At 37.2% G+C, this 19,112-nt stretch overlaps 1 long non-coding RNA gene across 3 annotated transcripts in view; it reads right to left on the reverse strand.

The window, feature by feature from the left end:
- Window positions 1-739: 739 nt before the first annotated feature.
- LOC136712330 (uncharacterized) overlaps window positions 740-19,112 on the reverse strand; it is a 31,507-nt gene continuing 13,134 nt past the window's right edge. Inside the window, exons 2-4 of one of the 3 annotated variants that reach the window (XR_010804818.1) lie at window positions 5,566-5,601; window positions 4,402-4,496; window positions 740-1,644 (exon numbers count right to left, since the gene is read on the reverse strand). This is a non-coding gene — a long non-coding RNA (uncharacterized LOC136712330). The remainder of the gene's footprint in view (window positions 1,645-4,401; window positions 4,497-5,565; window positions 5,602-19,112) is intronic. The other 2 variants (XR_010804817.1, XR_010804819.1) reach the window with 2 other exon arrangements.

The following is a 19,112-nucleotide window of genomic DNA, read 5'->3' on the forward strand; positions in this document are numbered from 1 at the left end:
TGCAGAAGCCGTGTAAATCATACAAACTTAATATAAATGAATAAAGTGATGTGTGCATGCAATAACAATTAAAAGTGCTAAAAAAATAAACAAAGGCTTGTGCATGGACCCATTAGTCATGCCCTGTGGCTCAGATGCCAATAAGATTAAACATTTTCGCATTTTCGCAAACTTCACATGATTCTGTTTCAAGACTTTGAGTATTTTTTTTTCAAGTATATGCAAGAAAATTTAAAAAGGATGAGATTAAATGCCAGCTGGACTTGAAATCCCCAAAATGAATGAGGAGTCTGTGAAAAACGGTCTGTAGCAGATTGCACTGGCACTATCAGTATAATCATTGTGAAATCTCAACTGTGGTGATTGAGACAAATGCCCCTTCATATTTATCAGTCATCCAAAACTTAGATTCACTATGTATAAAAAACACAAATGCATACAGAACTACAGTGACCTTATAAACATTTATTGAAACAGACACTTACCCAGATATTGTAAGCCAATTTGCCATTGTGTTGCTGTAGTAGTACCATTTTCTCACACAAGCACTACATGTGGCACAGAAAACAGCAAGGTAAACAACACAATAAGTCAATAGGTATTCATCTATCCCTGGGACTAAATCACCTGAAAGACCTATTGAGTTTAAAAACACTATTTAAAAGGCATTGCAGGTACTGAAATGTTTCTTCCCATGATCCCATATGGATAAGAAATAGATAGAAATAGACAATAGAAATGAAGATTTCATACATTTATTGCAATATTATATAGGCCGACACATTCATATATTCAAAAGTCTATTTCATTACACGTCACATGTATGTCAATGCATGTTGACAATTCACATTTTTTAACACTTGTTCATTGTTCAAAGTGAAATAAACAAATACAATTAGAGAGTCATTACAAGTTTTTTCATTGTAACCAATACATAAGATCAGAAGAATAAAAAAATACTTCTTTATTGCAATCAAGGAAAGAATACAAAAGAACAAGAAAAAGATAAAAAGGATATATTTAAACACGTTGCCTTAAACGCATTTATCCTTAGTTGAATAGAAAGCATTGAAACCTGGATGTCCTCGCTAAACCTTAGCTATAAATCTTGGCCTGCAGACGGAAGAATTGACCCCGGCAGTCTCCGGCTGACCTTACAAAGAGGTGAGCCCCGATGCAGCGCAGACCTCTGGGGCAGAGATTGGAACTCAGGCCCCCCAAGGCGGGGATAAATCCAGTACGGCAGAGCAGGAAAGGAAGACACTAACTAGGCAGGGGCAGGGCGAGAGAGACATTGTGCCTGGTTTCGGGGCATGCGTATCCACATAACTGCCTTGATGAAAAAGACAATTCGATCAAATTGACACTCCTGGGAAGACTGCACCAGAGAATCCCAAATATGGCCTACAGATCACATGTGTGCAGACCACAGATAAATGTAGGATTTGTCCATCAACATGAGCTGTAGAGTGTGTCTCTGAAGTGATCAGACCAAGGTCCAAACAAATTCCTCATGGCATCATTTAGACTCACTGAGTGGAGTGGCACTGCATGGTCTGTACAGGTGAAGGTCCCACACTCTATAGATCTCTGATAGCCCCTGAAGTTCTAAGGCAATCCCCTTCAAAGATGGTCTCTGCTGATCTAAATTAATGACACATAGTTACAGTCACATGTGATGCATTGGAGTATTACAACAGTCACTGTTATAAGAGTGGGCAGTGTTTGTGCATCTCTCTTTGTATATATATTGTAGTGGAACAATTTAGGTAATATGAAATCTTATGGAAATACCACCATGAAGTAAACAAATCTCTCTGTCTTGGTCTCTCTCTGAACTGTATCTATAGGTTGGAATTCTTATTAAAATATAGCTAAGAAGAACACAAATTATGACATCACATTCAATCTGATGGTTGCTTATGGTTCTTAATTTCTTAGTTGTTGAATAGGATTTCCTAAGGACAGCCAAGTGTATATATACACTCACCTAAAGGATTATTAGGAACACCTGTTTAATTTCTCATTAATGCAATTATCTAACCAACCAATCACATGGCAGTTGCTTCAATGCATTTAGGGGTGTGGTCCTGGTCAAGACAATCTCCTGAACTCCAAACTGAATGTCTGAATGGGAAAGAAAGGTGATTTAAGCAATTTTGAGCGTGGCATGGTTGTTGGTGCCAGACGGGCCGGTCTGAGTATTTCACAATCTGCTCAGTTACTGGGATTTTCACGCACAACCATTTCTAGGGTTTACAAAGAATGGTGTGAAAAGGGAAAAACATCCAGTATGCGGCAGTCCTGTGGGCGAAAATGCCTTGTTGATGCTAGAGGTCAGAGGAGAATGGGCCGACTGATTCAAGCCGATAGAAGAGCAACTTTGACTGAAATAACCACTCGTTACAACCAAGGTATGCAGCAAAGCATTTGTGAAGCCACAACACGTACAACCTTGAGGCGGATGGGCTACAACAGCAGAAGACCCCACCGGGTACCACTCATCTCCACTACAAATAGGAAAAAGAGGCTACAATTTGCACAAGCTCACCAAAATTGGACAGTTGAAGACTGGAAAAATGTTGCCTGGTCTGATGAGTCTTGATTTCTGTTGAGACATTGGTAGATGGTAGAGTCAGAATTTGGCGTAAACAGAATGAGAACATGGATCCATCATGCCTTGTTACCACTGTGCAGGCTGGTGGTGGTGGTGTAATGGTGTGGGGGATGTTTTCTTGGCACACTTTAGGCCCCTTAGTGCCAATTGGGCATCGTTTAAATGCCACGGCCTACCTGAGCATTGTTTCTGACCATGTCCGTCCCTTTATGACCACCATGTACCCATCCTCTGATGGCTACTTCCAGCAGGATAATGCACCATGTCACAAAGGTCGAATCATTTCAAATTGGTTTCTTGAACATGACAATGAGTTCACTGTACTAAACTGGCCCCCACAGTCACCAGATCTCAACCCAATAGAGCATCTTTGGGATGTGGTGGAACGGGAGCTTCGTGCCCTGGATGTGCATCCCACAAATCTCCATCAACTGCAAGATGCTATCCTATCAATATGGGCCAACATTTCTAAAGAATGCTTTCAGCACCTTGTTGAATCAATGCCACGTAGAATTAAGGCAGTTCTGAAGGCGAAAGTGGGTCAAACACAGTATTAGTATGGTGTTCCTAATAATCCTTTAGGTGAGTGTATATGCATAGTTTTAATTGAAACACAAAGAAGTAATGAAAAGCAGAAATTTCTACCTCTGTAACACAGAAGTAGAAATATCACTAGTCTCCCTGCTACTACACTATCAGTATCTGTAGCTGAGAAGCTGATTCACAACTTGGTCTTATTTTCTCCCAAACTGATTATTGTAACCCCCTCTGGCTGGTGTGTCCAAAAGCAGTCTCTCCAAATGACAACATATCCGGAACTCGGCAGACAGAATCTTGACCCAGGCACCTGCCAGAGTTCATAGTACTCCTGTTTTAGAGTCCAATACAGCATTTAAAAAGTGGTGGAAAATGTGTTTATAAAGAAGTCTTCAAGATATCAACAGTGTGCGATTGTACCAGAGTGTCCAGAATATTGCTGGTGTACAACAACAGCAAAAAACTTACCAACTTTTCTTTGGAGAGGTACTAGATACTAAATACTAGACATTGATCATCAGAAAATTGGTTTGATGGATTAAACATACAAATAATAAACTCAATAAACTGACCAGCATACAAAACCTAACATTTTCTCTTTAATAGATTTAGCAGTGCTGGTTCAAATGTTTAAAGTCAAACACATCAATTACTTATTTTATATTTATATCACTTCCAGTTAGCAAAATATAGTATTATAAGGTTTTGGATGGCAAAGTGGAGGCTGGAGTCAATGCAAGGAACTTTTCTGAAATGGATGAAAGCTGATTTCTATTTAAAAAAAATGTACATGCAAGAACGAAAAAAAAGCTGAACCCAGATTTGTTTTATTGTGGTTAGTATCTCTGAAAGACTGCCAGTAATGTATGAAAAAATAAGGAAACTTCAAATGTGATGTAATTTTTGGATTTCTTAGTTCATGTGATTCTTGCTTTACATCTTTTGCTAATGCTACAGAAGAAATGCTTATTTAAACATCTGGTTTTCAAGGGATTGGGCAACAAACTCTTTCCATCTCTGTTCAAATGGAAGTATGCCACAATCTGCCCATTTATTGGTTTGGAATCACCAGTTACTGGACTCAAATTGGCTCCATGCTTCTTTATGAGGGATAAGACCAAACATGCATCCTCTGAAACTCATGCTGTGAAAATGAATCCATTATTTCACACACTGCAAGCCCAGAAAGCCCCACAGCCCATATTCCACCAATCAGAGGATCAGATGCAGGTGGAACTGTGAACAACCTGAAGCTGCAAAAGAAACCACAGGGAGTTGCTGTTGTGAGACAATCCAAGGACATATTGGCCAACTTCTATTGTGCATAGATCCTTGGGATCTCCTGGTTAAAGAAAAGAAGAAACAAAAAAGAACACTCTGAAGCTAGACCTTGAATACTCTTTGAAGGTTTGATTTGTTAAGCACCTGAAAAATCTAAAGGAAATGAGAGACTGCAGAACATTGGTGGACCAGTAGATGGCAGTATTACATTTGGATCACAAGGAGTGGGATAAACTACAATTTGAGATATGTGTGTTTTACACTAACAAGTGCATTTCCCCTGCTATATGCAAATGTTTTCAACAGTATATTTACAATATATTGTCATTTAGGATAATGTTAGTGTGATGGTGAAAAGTTGGACAGATGATGTCAATTGTATTTAGTTGTTTCTTCACTAATATTAAAACAGGGAGGATAGGTATGTTTTGAGTGTGGGTTACATAGAATTACTATTAGTTTACACTCAACAGAAATGTCATTGTGATTGTGAGCATTAGTGAACTGTGTGTAAACATCTAATCATAAACACACCATGCTAAAACCCATGTTCTCCCCCAACCCCTACAAAATCTGACTTTTACATTCCAGATCCTTGTGGTTTTATCCAGAAAGTAGTCAGTTATGGGGCCAAATCCACTGGAGGCATACTGAGTGTTCCTTCACATCTCATCTGATAATGAATTCCTTTACACAGCCCTGTTTCATCACATGTGTGTTATTAGCCATTCAGAAACCTTGTCCGGGGGATGGGGGGCTATGTTTCCTCGGTTATGGTGACCTTAACCACGAAACCACTAGAGGTGTGATTGGACTGGATGTGGAAAGGCTAATACAGAGTAAAAGGGGATGTTGGAATGTGAGTCGCTTGTGTGATGTGATTGTTCCCAGAAACTTGTTGATCGTGCCCCACCACGTCCCCCTCTCTGCCCCTGCCCGCCGCCTCCCCTAGCCCTCCCTCTAAGGGCCCTACTTTGGAGCACAGCATGAGGACCGAGATGGTACACAAAGCCAGTGGATGTGCAGTCATTGACCGGTCTGATACCTTATCGGCTGGGCGTACAGGAGCCCCTAGAGAAACAACTGGAAGCCAGGACTGAACAAGATGTCAAGAGCAGTGCCAGGCTTACCCTCTGCCACATAAGGTGTCTTCCCTGCCCATGGGTCTGGAATACAAAAAGGGGATGATATTCTGACTCTATTATGCACAGGTGAGTGCAAGAATGCACTAGTGCAAGATACTGTTCACTCAACCCCCAGAAAACCAAATGTACCCCAGACGCCTTAATTTTGACAGTCAGTTTTTGTCCTTCAGGAAACAGTTTCAAAAGACTGGAACACCCCCTAAAAGCAGGTCTTGTTAACATTGATAGAACTTATTCTATATTTAGAAAAGGGTGCCTTGTAATTCCTACAGAGTACACATTTGCTGTCCACTACTGTCACATACCCCACCCTTGGGATCTCATTTGCCAGCCCAAAACTTTAATGTTCAAGATGAACGACAAGGAAGGCCTGTGGAAACAGACACTTTCATCAATAAATCTGATGCTTATCTGATAGCAACTGTGTGGAGGCTCCTGATCAGGAGATCAAGATCTCATCGATTAATAATATATATACCGAGCAGCCGTGAGTTGTGTGATATTGTGTGGTAGGCTATATGTCATACGGATACATTCTAATTTGCAACCTCCACAGAGATATTGTAAACGTGTGACCATTTAATTAACTTAATTAAGTCATGATGGTTTAATATCGTAGCCTACTAAATTAATCAACTATAATAACATGAACGGTGAATATTTTGTATAGTGTTGTCACATTTAAGGTAACTGTTTTCTATTAAAGATTTCAGGCAAAATGCCTCTCGCCACTTTCTTTTTATTTTAATAATAATAATAATAATAATAATAATAATAATAATAATAATAATAATAATAATAATTTCGTTTTAATTAACACGTTATTTTAAAAAACAGTGACCTGTACATTTTCTGACTCGAATCTCATTTTTGTTCAGCTAATTACTACCTATACAAATAATGTTTTACCAACAATTTTATTGTATTTCTGTAGCGTAGTTATTTTAACGTTCTACGGAACAACAATAATTCACCGCAAAATACACTCAAATAAATCACACAAAACAAATATTAATTCTGATTAACAATCTAATTAAACCTCAGCTAGGCCAGGCGTTATATTTGTTCTTTTTTCTTTGTTATATGTGTTGATTTGTCAGATTAAAGTAGTTTTGACGGTGACGACACATCTTTTTCAAACGTATTCATTGTTAACAACAACGTGACTTTCTTATTAGGCTGAAAAATCAGTACAATGTGTGCTAATTTACAAACTATGGAAATCCCCTTGGTGTTGAATTTGCGAGAAATACATATATACATAAACACATAAAAACATTAATTGTGGAAGTGTAGCTCTTCAATTGCATATGTCAATACTGGTTAAAGGTTATTGCTTTGTTTAGAATTTCTTAAACATTTCGATGAAACCTCAGAACTAGCAATTTCATTAGAGATGGTACTATCTCTAAACATCAACATTTATCACTGAGATTCCCTATCAGTCAGGCAACCTCCCATCTGTAATAAAGTTGCAAGTTTGTATTTGTATTTACTTGATGTAAATATATGCTTAACATTATACAAACCTAACTCTCAGTAAATATAATAATGTCACACATACATACGAAATTCCAAGTTTGGTATTTCCAATGTGGCTTTCGGTTAGTATTCGCTCATTTATTTATAAAAAATTCAAAAAGTTAGGGTGCAGCTATTATTAAAAATAGGGGCAGTAGCATCATCAGAATGACTTGTGTTAAACGGATAAAAGATTGGTTAATTGTGGCTTAGGTTGTAATAGGTGGAGTTTATAGCTAAGAGTGAACAATTTATAAAATAATATAGCCTCATTTTCAGAATACACGTACAGTGAGGGAAAAAAGTATTTGATCCCCTGCTGATTTTGTACGTTTTCCCACTGACAAAGAAATGATCAGTCTATAATTTTAATGGTAGGTGTATTTTAACAGTGAGAGACAGAATAACAACAAAATAAAAACAGAAAAACACATTTCAAAAAAGTTATAAATTGACTTGCATGTTAATGAGGGAAATAAGTATTTGACCCCTTCGACTTAGTACTTGGTGGCAAAACCCTTGTTGGCAATCACAGAGGTCAGACATTTCTTGTAGTTGGCCACCAGGTTTGTACACATCTCAGGAGGGATTTTGTCCCACTGCTCTTTGCAGATCCTCTCCAAGTCATTAAAGTTTCGAGGCTGACGTTTGGCAACTCGAACCTTCAGCTCCCTCCACAGATTTTCTATGGGATTAAGGTCTGGAGACTGGCTAGGCCACTACAGGACCTTAAAGTACTTCTTCTTGAGCCACTCCTTTGTTGCCTTGGCTGTGTGTTACCAATTGTTTTCTTGGTGACTATGGTCCCAGGTGCCTTGAGATCATTAACAAGATCCTCCCGTGTAGTTCTGGGCTGATTCCTCACCGTTCTCATGATCATTGAAACTCCACGAGGTGAGATTTTGCATGGAGCCCCAGACCGAGGGAGACTGACAGTTATTTTGTGTTTCATCCATTTGCGAATAATCGCACCAACTGTTGTCACCTTCTCACCAAGCTGCTTGGCGATGGTCTTGTAGCCCATTCCAGCTTGTGTAGGTCTACAATCTTGTCCCTGACATCCTTGGACAGCTCTTTGGTCTTGGCCATGGTGGAGAGTTTGGAATCTGATTGATTGATTGCTTCTGTGGACAGGTGTCTTTTATACAGGTAACGAGCTGAGATTAGGAGCACTCCCTTTAAGAGAGTGCTCCTAATATCAGCTAGTTACCTGTATAAAAGACACCTGGGAGCCAGAAATCTTGCTGATTGAGATCAAATACTTATTTCCCTCATTAACATGCAAATCAATTTATAACTTTTTTGAAATGCGTTTTTCTGGATTTTTTTGTTGTTATTCTGTCTCTCACTGTTAAAATACACCTACCATTAAAATTATAGACTGATCATTTCTTTGTCAGTGGGCAAACGTACAAAATCAGCAGGGGATCAAATACTTTTTTCCCTCACTGTATATGACTATACCTTATTTCAGTAAATAGAAGGATTTGAAAACTTCGCAGAATATAAACTGGAGACTTCATGGGGTTATTATGGTAGTAGAAAAAAGAAAAAAGTTCTGACTTACTCAGCTGGAGTTCTGATGCACAATTGATTATCATATTTTTAACTTACATATTAATGTGCTACAGTCGCTTGTATACGACTTAATTGTGATGTTGAAGAATGCAATGGAGGAAGCATATTGATTCTGTAAAAAAAGATGCATGTTCTCTCCGGTGTTCTGGCTGGAGAAAGTGATGCATGACAAATCACACCTAAGATTCCTGCGTGGTAGAGCCTACCATTTAAAAGCACTCAAGCGTTTTGCTTTGTGAAAGTCTTGTAAAGAGTTCTGCGTAATTTATGGTTAATCATCTCCTTGGGCTGCTCGCATAAATGAATGAAACATCAAACAATCAAAGTCGCGATCCGTATTACAAGACCTATGTCCGGGGATTTTGCTCCTTAGACAGTTTAACATCAGCCCGACTCAAGTAGATCAGTAGTACACATCCATAGTGGACGAATTATTTTTAACACATACATTACTTTCTATAATAATCTCAAACCGAGTGCTTCCTCGTTTATGACGCACTGAATACTTCATTGATAGGCTTGTAAAATAATGCTACAAGAACAAATACATTAGACACGTGCTCTACATATACTCCCATGTCAATATTCCTGTAACACAGGGGACATTTATAAGGGTTTTGTATTCTGCATTCAATGGAAGATCAACAACAGTCTCACTACATACACCATGTGTATCTCCCGTGTTGTTACAGGTCTGGCTAAAGAGATGCATCTTTTTCAGCACTGGACCAAAACGGAGATGCCATGAACATCTCCGGTGGCTTTCACTTGCAAAACGTGGCTCGCACTGACAGCAGATCCATATTGCATGCCTCACAGCCGTGTGTCCAGTGAAGAAGTGCAGATCCCCGCGGTGGAGCTGTTGAGTTTTGTGGATCATGTGCAGCCGCAGGGGAAGGCAGGAGGCTAAATGGCGAGAAAAGCGGAGGCACGTGGAACAGATGTTGTGTCTAATGGCTCTAACAGCCGATATGTGACACAAGAGGTCACGTTGGTGTTATTATTACAGGCTGAGTGGTGTCGTTTTGATTGTGTTCGGGATATATATTTTAATAGGTAGGCCTACATCCAAGGAAATGTCACTGCAATCCACCTATTTTCATCCTCATTTTTTTCTGGTGGCTATTTGGAAGCCCCATGAATTTTAACAAGTTTAGAGCTTGATTAAAATTTTTACATACGAAGGCGTAAATTAATTGACTTTTTAAAACGGCGCATGTGTGGTAAGCGCAATAACTTGCAAAAAGCACCTCTCCAATCCTGCCAAAAAACAAGACGTTAGACAGGTGCAGTGTAAATGACACTATTATCTTAAATTATCATCTGTTTATATAACATGAATAAATAACGATGGAGCGTTTTAAACTGACATTTTGACATGCATTTTGGTTCGAAATTGAAAATGTATATGTCGCAAAGGTACATAACTGGCAACAGAATGCTGTCTGTGATAGCATTCAGAAACCTGTGGGTTGTGCTCGACAGCTCCACATGAAAAAATATATATTTCCCTCCTAGCACAGGAGTGTCACAATCCAGTCGTGGATCAATTTAACAGTGCACATCTTAATAAGCCTGACAGAGAAAATAATGATATGAAGTGAGTAACAGAACAAAAGCATGACCGGACCCTGATACCCCTGCACTAACAGATTCGGTGTCAGGAATTACCTGCACGCCTGGCTAAAGAAGACTGCCTGACGTAGGCCACGCATGTTTTACATTATGGGCACAAAAGGTAATCTAATTTCGCAGTGCCATGTGAACAGGGTCAGCCAGTTTGAACCAGCCTGTCTACAAATGTGGATGCTCATTTATGAGCAGGTGTAGATAGATTTGACACTGGGCGGAAAGATGTAGTAAGTAACCATGACTAATGATCACTTGGAAAGCAAAAATGTATATGAACATCGTCACTTTTGGAGTTCAGATTAGGAAAAAGAAACAAAAGAAAAAAATATATAGCTAATAAGACAGACACGGGACTGACGGGACAGTAGCTTATTTGTTTTCATTCATAATCTTAGCTTTACTATTACACAACAATATATCCAGTTTTAATAAGTTAAGAAGCACAGATAACTAGAATATATAATATATTTGGTTTCCTGATACAGCTTTAAGAGACCCTGAGACTATCCAATGCTCATAAAAAGCCAATCTTGGTATTGTGATCTATGCGAAACAGGTCTGTATACTTCATTAACGAGAAGTTTAGATGTAAAACATACCCAACATGAAATGGGCCAGTTGAGTGGAAGAGAGAATTACATCACCTTGCGGAAAGCAGCATATCCCATAACGCCAAAATGTGTGTAATTCGGAGTTTTCTTGCTTGCTGTAGGCCTTAATTACAATCATAAATAGATCAATTCATTAAATTAATATAGGTCGTCAGGTGTTCGAAGATTAATTTTTTTAAACATGTTAAGGTTAGTGTTGAAAAATACACTTTGGTCCGTCAAGTCATAGCCTATGGTGCATTAATGTTCCATTCATCTGAATAAAGTAAAGGGATGCTGAATTGGAAAACGTTTAGTCTGGGTTCAGACTGACTACAGACAAGGGGTTTTATTTTGGGACTTCAGACATTAGTTCCAAAATCCTTTTAGCTCTTATATTTTGTAAGTCGCCCTGGACAAGGGCGTCTGCGAATAAATAAATACATAAATACATACATACATACATACATAATTAATACAGGGGCCACTAATTGTGAAAGTGGACAAACCTTGTTTAATTATTGGCTGAGAAAGTAATGCCCACATTTTAATTACATAAAGAAAATGGTTTCCTAAATAGTATCCTGTGCTAATAACTAAATACCCATAGTGTCGACTTGTTGTCTTTCAGTTTTACTTTCAAATTGTTTCTTCGATGTATACAGGAATTTTGCCTTCAAACGCCATGTTTATAGACTACTTCTTTGGGAAGACATGGGGACTTTATCTGTATTTAATCACAATATGTCTTCGATTGTGTGTGTTTTGGGTTTGATGGTAGACGATTAAGCGTAAAAAAGAAGAAGAAAACATCTGACAAACAAAAGTCTGCAATCACATATTGGAATTGTGATTTGCGAAAAGTTGGTGGTACTAAAATAGGTAGGCTATCCACGTGCAAAACCAACATACATTTTTTCATGGTATATATGATATATATAATTTCAAAAACTCAGTTCGTTTTAATAGTGTATGTATGTTGATATGTATGTATGAATTAATGACTATTAAGCTGGAATCAAAAGTTTAAAAAACGCATGAAGCCTAGATTCCATTATGCACATGGGCCCAAATCTCCCTGAACATTTACTGCACACCTGACCCATGTGATAAAACAAATCTAAACATTTTTCATATCCTACACCACAATGCATGCCTTGTGCTGGAAACTACACTGGCGGTGTTTATGGTAACCGGTTCAGTCTAAAACGTTGAGGTTTTAATTAAAGACTGGATTCAATGGTAGTTGGAGAAAGCCAGTTTATTCTGCAGTCATAACCCAAAACAATCCGTGCGTGCAAAATATACATAGTAAAATACAGAAGTAGGGAATTAGGTTGTGCCAAACAAATTATTTTAACAGAGATGTTATTTAATGTTTACTTTCCAAAGGCCTTAATAAGGACCTAATCAGTTTCTGTTGTGAAAGAACAGCCATGAGAGATAGGTAGTTCTGCAGTTAATGTAAGGGGTAGATCATTATAATAATACCTTATATTTAGTAAGTATATAGATAATGTAGCATAGCATGAAAATTATTAATGTCAGCTATAACAATCCTACATTTATTTATTTTAGGGAAAAGGGTCAACATGACGCAATAGCCATTACATCTACTTAGAAAGTTAGGAGCTATACTGATGTTGCTGCTTCTTTGGTCGTAATAGATGACAATTAACAACTCACTACACACGCCCCTGCAGGTACAGTCACTTGTCTTAACAGTTACAAACCTTAAATACGTTAATTAACTGTATCGTCTTAATCAGCTAATACTTACAGTACGCTGTATAATCCTACAGTGAAAAATTATGAAATCGACAAGGGTGCAGGTATTTCAATAACATATACACTATAAGTGAGAGAAAGAGGGTGCTTACTCTATCAAAGACACAGAGAGAGAGAGAGAGAGAGAGAGAGTGGGGGGGGGCGGGAGAGGAACATCTTGAGAATTTGTGAAGAAAAACAATAACTTGTATAACCAAAAATGCTAAGCCAATTATAAATGTTGATATTGTACATGATCAGTTTTATTTAGAATGCTTTTAACACATATGTTGTACTTATTTAATTCGTTTTTTTGTTTGCTTTCGTTGAGTTCTCTTGTGTGATTTTAAGTGGTAACGAAGTAATAGGAATGAAAACTGGAATGTTCATTAAAAGGTCATTGCATGTTTAGTTATTGATCCAGATATGTATGTTTTTTGTCTTTCCTTTTATTTCTTACTTTCGTTCATTCTTTTTCTTTCTCTTTCTAGTTTCTTGCTTTCCAACATCTTTAATTATATATATGGTTGCGGTTACGATAATGCTTGGTATGATAATTCCTTGGTAAAATTCCTTGGTTTTATTTATTTTAAAATTATAGTTTTATATAACAGCAATGACAGCCCTCATTCTGTTATGAGCAGCCACTGTCACTGTCATAAGTGCAAACCTGTTGTGCAGAGAAAGCATAATTTCAAGAAACACCTTGAAAAACATGGTAATACAGATTGAAACCATTGTATTTTAAGAATCTCATACCATTACGAATGAGTACAATTGTTTTTATATAATTAATTGTAACTCTATGAAATGTCTAAGAATGCTCTAAGTGCTCTACTTTTTTATATTTTCATAGTCAGTCTTATGCTCCACTTTTTCCATACTGATACATTTTTATGTCAATTGTAATTGTAATTGTAATCATAATAGCCTATTCTGCTTTTCAAATTGTATATTTTGAAAAAAAACATTCCCAAAACTATATATGTCCTTCTTATTATAGATTGCAAAATTAAAAATGGAAAATGTGGTACAGGTAAGGTAAGGACTATTTATTAACACATTCTAACTTGCTTTTTAAATGACTGTACTATCTAAGGCTGATCCTAATATTTTACCACTGTTGTATTTTTGTAACAAGCTACATTCCTACACATAAAAATGCTATACAGGCAAATCAGATGAAATAAGAAAACCACTGATCTCAAAACCCTTTCGTGTGAGTAGAGCACCGTAACATACACTATACTGACACTATATGTGTTTTTCATTAAACATTGTGCATTTGTTTTATTAGAAACACTGGCTGAAAGGAGAAAGATTCCTCTAGACAGCCAAACCAGTCCTGGAGGGAAGATTCAACAATGCAATACCTGCAATGCCAGTTTTGGAAGTCATGCTTCCTTGCGACGACACGCTATGTACCAACATGGGGTAGCAAAGGATCCCATTTACTGTGTTGATGTTGCAAGTGGTATTTATTTCACTCCCAAAGACAAAAGTGGTCAAAGGGCACCATTACACATCTGCAAATCTTTCACTGAACAAGTGACTGATTGTGAATCAGAGAAGTGTTGGGAGTTTATGGCTCTTGCTAGCCGAAGTGGCAATCCAGCTTTGAAATGTATTAATTTATAGAGAACTGCTGTGTCACAACCATTCACTCCACCATCTACACTACATGAGACCTTTCTTGATAATATGTGTGATAATGGCCTTATTAGGAAAGATTAATGTCTTTCATTACATTACATTACCGTCATTTAGCTGACACCCTTATCCAGAGCGACTTACATTTGTACCCATTTATACAGCTCAGCATTTTACTGGAGTAAAGTGAAGTACCTTGCTCAAGGGTACAACAGCACTGCCCCACCCGAGGGGTGTGTAGTGTTTACCCAATATTTTTCAATGATCATGATAGATGTATACTTTTTGTGTATACTGGAAAGAAAGATTATTGGTGTTATTTAGGAAGGACAAGAGTTATTTTTGACATCAAGACAGGTCAGTGGTACTGCCAATGCAAAGGAAGTAGGACAATGTCAAGATGTGTTCACAGGTATCTCTCAATGTGGTGGCTATATCAAGAACAAAAGGATTTGTTAGTTAGAACTGAGAGAAATGAGAGTGATGAAGAGGCCACAGAAGTTGTGAGTTAGAAATGCATGGATATTGAACAGGAACCTTCATTTGAAGTACATGAATACCCACCAGACAGAGAACGCCTTGTCAAGATGGTTAATTACTTGTGGAATAATAAATGGATACCCGAAGAATAACCAGAAGACATAGCAAAGCAGGAAAATGATGTACCTGGACAGTTTATCCCACATGAAACAATATGTCCTTACTGTCCTAACCCCACCACAGCTCTCAGATCCAAAACTGCTGACTAAGAATGTTGTTGTATATGGACTTTAGTATTTTCCATTTAAGCAGATATTAATATGTATTTTGAATTGTTGAATTAATGTCCTTTAAGTATTGTTTATGCTTTTATACACAAGCATCCAAGTGTATGTAAATCTATGCCCAGTCTGTGAAATACCAGTCTGACTTCAAGAATACATTTCAGGATTTCATAATTTCAATGGCCGGATTCTCTTTACCATTCCACTGTGTATGGTTTTAACAGCAGCATTGCAAGTAAGTAGTGATTTTTAAGTTACTATTATGTGTACAAATGGTTAAATTAATAATTAAAGTAATCTGAATGTGCTTTACTTTAAGTTATTATACCTACATGGAATAAAGTGCCTATCTCCTGTTTATATAAAACACTGAAATAAATGGAATGCATAGGAAAGTAAATAATGCTATGTAAAATTAAATTTGATATTATTAATTGGAGAGAGGACCTGATATAAATGTGATATTGATATATTGTTTATCCAACAGAAACTGGTGCATGACTTAATGAGAGGCAAAAATAAACCAAACAGGTTTTTGTTCCAAAACCCTTCCTATATGCCAAAACTGAAACAGACACTCAGTACTCAATGAAAAAGAGGCAAGTAAATATAGAGTATTTAACTGTTGTTGATGTTGATAGCCTGCAGCAGTGTTGGTACTGTTATGTGATCTCACTTTCTTTTGCAGACAGTTTTTCTGTATGATAAAATACAAAGTGCTGTGAACCTGGACATGACATATAAGAATACATCATTACTGCTAGACGTGTTGGCTTCAGAGGTTAATATTTATTTTAAATATAGTTTTAAATACTTTACAATTTGCAATACCATGTAATATATAATAGCCATGCTATGAATGTGTTTGCTTACATAGGCAAACTATGTATGGGAAAAATGTCATACTATTTAAGAATTAAATAATGTGTATCCACAGTTAACACTGCAATGGTGATCTCTAACAGATAACTGATGCACTTTTTTACATATCATCATCAAAATATTAGAAAAGCATGAAGGATTCTGCAGATTTCAGGCAGAAGTCACAATAGCTTCAATATCTGACATTTAAGATTATATAGTGATCTCAAAAGACTGCTGAGTTTCTATTCCTGGAAACACAAGAAAGTCCAATTTTTTTTTAAGGTTACAATCTAACTCTTAAAACAGAAACTGTAACCACTGTTTGAACAACAATAATGTCATGTTTTGAAAAGTAGGCTCAGTTTGTTGCTTGATCCTCAATTTCCCCTGCCTTATATAGCCAACAGTGTCCAATCTAATTTAGTCTACTAAGTAAAATCAATTTAGAGAATCTCCATATTCACATCCAATTATGACATAAATGTATAATTTTGTATTTCCATCATTAAAACGAATTACAAATAAGCATAACAATTAAGGCTGAGAGGTAACACATGTATTATATATATATATATATATATATATATGTGTGTGTGTGTGTGTGTGTGTGTGTGTGTGTGCCTTAATGGACCTTAAACATAATCATAAGTTAAGTCTAATGACAAGTACAGTGAAAGCCCCAATAAAGAATGCAGTTGTAAAGTTAGATAATGAGACTCACGTTTTATTTATTTTCTTTTATTAAATACACTTTTGTCAGAATTACTGTTGTCATTCCTGCCAGATGTTGGAAGTCTCACTATTAGGATACAATTCATATTATGTAATATTGTGTCATGTAATTGATTCATAAAAACTTTGCTACACGTGTAATACATACGAATACGTCTTTTTTCTTATTCTTTGTTGTATTTAAAGTTAACGGTTTGTATTTTAATTTCAGAATTTCAGAATTCAGAATTCGCTCTGTCTGTCACCGTACTGTAAATCCAGTAGTATTGAAAGAACGAATAATTAGGCTAGTATATTTCTAACGACAGACAATACATATACAGATATATATATATATCATTTTAGAAAACAAGCTGACTGTCAGTACACTCGCAACAAATAATCTCAGCCTTGTGAGAGGCTACACAAAAAATGCAAAATAATAAAAAATGCTATAAACAAAGGGAAGAACAACAAACAAAAAGTAATAACAGATTACATAACTGTCTGAGCTAACTCAAAATACACAGCGCAGTGTGCTCATAGCAGTGTAGACCACCACAGCATTCCAGTTACAACACTCAAGATCGCGTGAGAAACGTGACCACTCACAAACATTGCCTGTTCATGTTTTACGCATTTAGTATTCGTTCAGCACACTAAGGAAAACATACTTATTTGTGTTACTTCATGTAATTTGCATTTTCTTACAGAGACGCAAAATAGACAACAATACTGTGTGACAAAACTACCAAATAGTAATGAGACAGTTTGAATGGTTAGCTCACTGTGGGACACCGTGCATTGCACTGTACCCTGTTTAACACTAACAGATAAAGTAGTCTTCAATGTAGTGTAGCAGTGTAGTATGTCTTCAATTCACAGCACACTACAGAGCACCGTTATTACAGAGCCAGCAATAGGGACCACCGCAGGGACCACTCGGATCACTCGATATAGGACCATTCAGCAGTGTCCAGACCACGCCAGCCACCAGAGAAATACGTCATGGTATCGTAGTAGACCTTACTTTAATGAATGAATAAATACTGACAAGAATCAATTTATACGAGCTGATATACGTATGTATTACTGTCCTTGTTGTTAATACTGATACATATAAATACAACTGTCATTATATTCTAAACCATTGAATGTGATGTTCCCTAAGTGGTGGAACGACCTTCCCAGCAGAGTCCTTGACCCCTTCGAGCGCTTACTCAAGACACATGTTTTCAGACAATACTTGCAATTTTAGTCCTTTACTCTCCTGTAGGATAGCACTTTACAACGTTTTAACATGCTTCTTGCGTTACTTGCGGTACTCGTATTATTTTGATTTCCCCTTTGCTCCTTTTCCCCGTAGCCCTTGACTGTTACCTAACATCTTGTCCGCAGTTACCTTTTACTATCCAGGATGTAAGACCTAATTTATTGTATTCACTTGTGTAAATTGGAATTTGTAAAATGTATTATGCTCTGAAAATTGCTTTGCATTATGTAAATCTGACTTTGTAATGTTTGATGCCTTGTACTGAACTGTATTTTTGAACATTGTATTGCGCTTATGTTTTGTAAGTCGCCCTGGAAAAGGGCGTCTGCCAATAAATAAATACATAAATAATGTTATTGTGCTTAGGCTACCTCACATATAGCCTATTACAGATAATATTATTATTATTTATTAGCAGACGTCCTTATCCAGGGCGACTTACAAAATATAAAAAGAGCAATACAAACTGCAATAATGCAGTACAGTTCAAAGCATAATGCAATTTACAAATTTCAATAGATATGTATTAATAAAAATAAATATACTTTCAAAAATAAAGACAAAAACAAACAAAAAACATACAGAAACATAACGTACTAGCGCCAACTAATACCAAACAACGATAATAATCTTCCTCAGAGCACTGAATGAACCGTAAGGTGCTCAGCGGAGGAGTCCGGGGAACAACAGAGACCACTCCGCAGTGGTCCGCAGCACTCCTGCAACCACTGCAGGGACCACTCGGACCAGGGCAGGGGCCACTCAAGCGATATGGTCCCTGACACTCATTCGATATGGTCCGAGTTTTCTGGACCACAGACCACAGAATTCTACATCCCCTACTGCCTAAATGGAGAGGGAATCATTCGCTGCCCCAGTTTGAAAAGTGGACATCGCCCCTGTTGCGCCCCCGGTGGTGGCGTCCCTGCTTCTTCCACTTTTCCTTTTCTGCTTTGCTATTTATATTCTGGACTCTACACGTCTTTTTCGACTGCGTTTTAAAGTTTACATTTAAATGTGCCTTCGATATTTTATTTTTTACTTTTCACTATGACAAAATCCCACTGTCAATCAAAGTCTCTAGGTGGTGTCGAGCGCATCATTGGCCAATCAAAAAACAGTGTGAAATGTGTGAATTCCACAGTATAATTCGACCCAAATTGATGCCAACTCTGACTCAGA

Source organism: Amia ocellicauda, chromosome 17, assembly GCF_036373705.1.
Source record: "Amia ocellicauda isolate fAmiCal2 chromosome 17, fAmiCal2.hap1, whole genome shotgun sequence".
NCBI classification, from domain to species: Eukaryota; Metazoa; Chordata; class Actinopteri; order Amiiformes; family Amiidae; genus Amia; species Amia ocellicauda.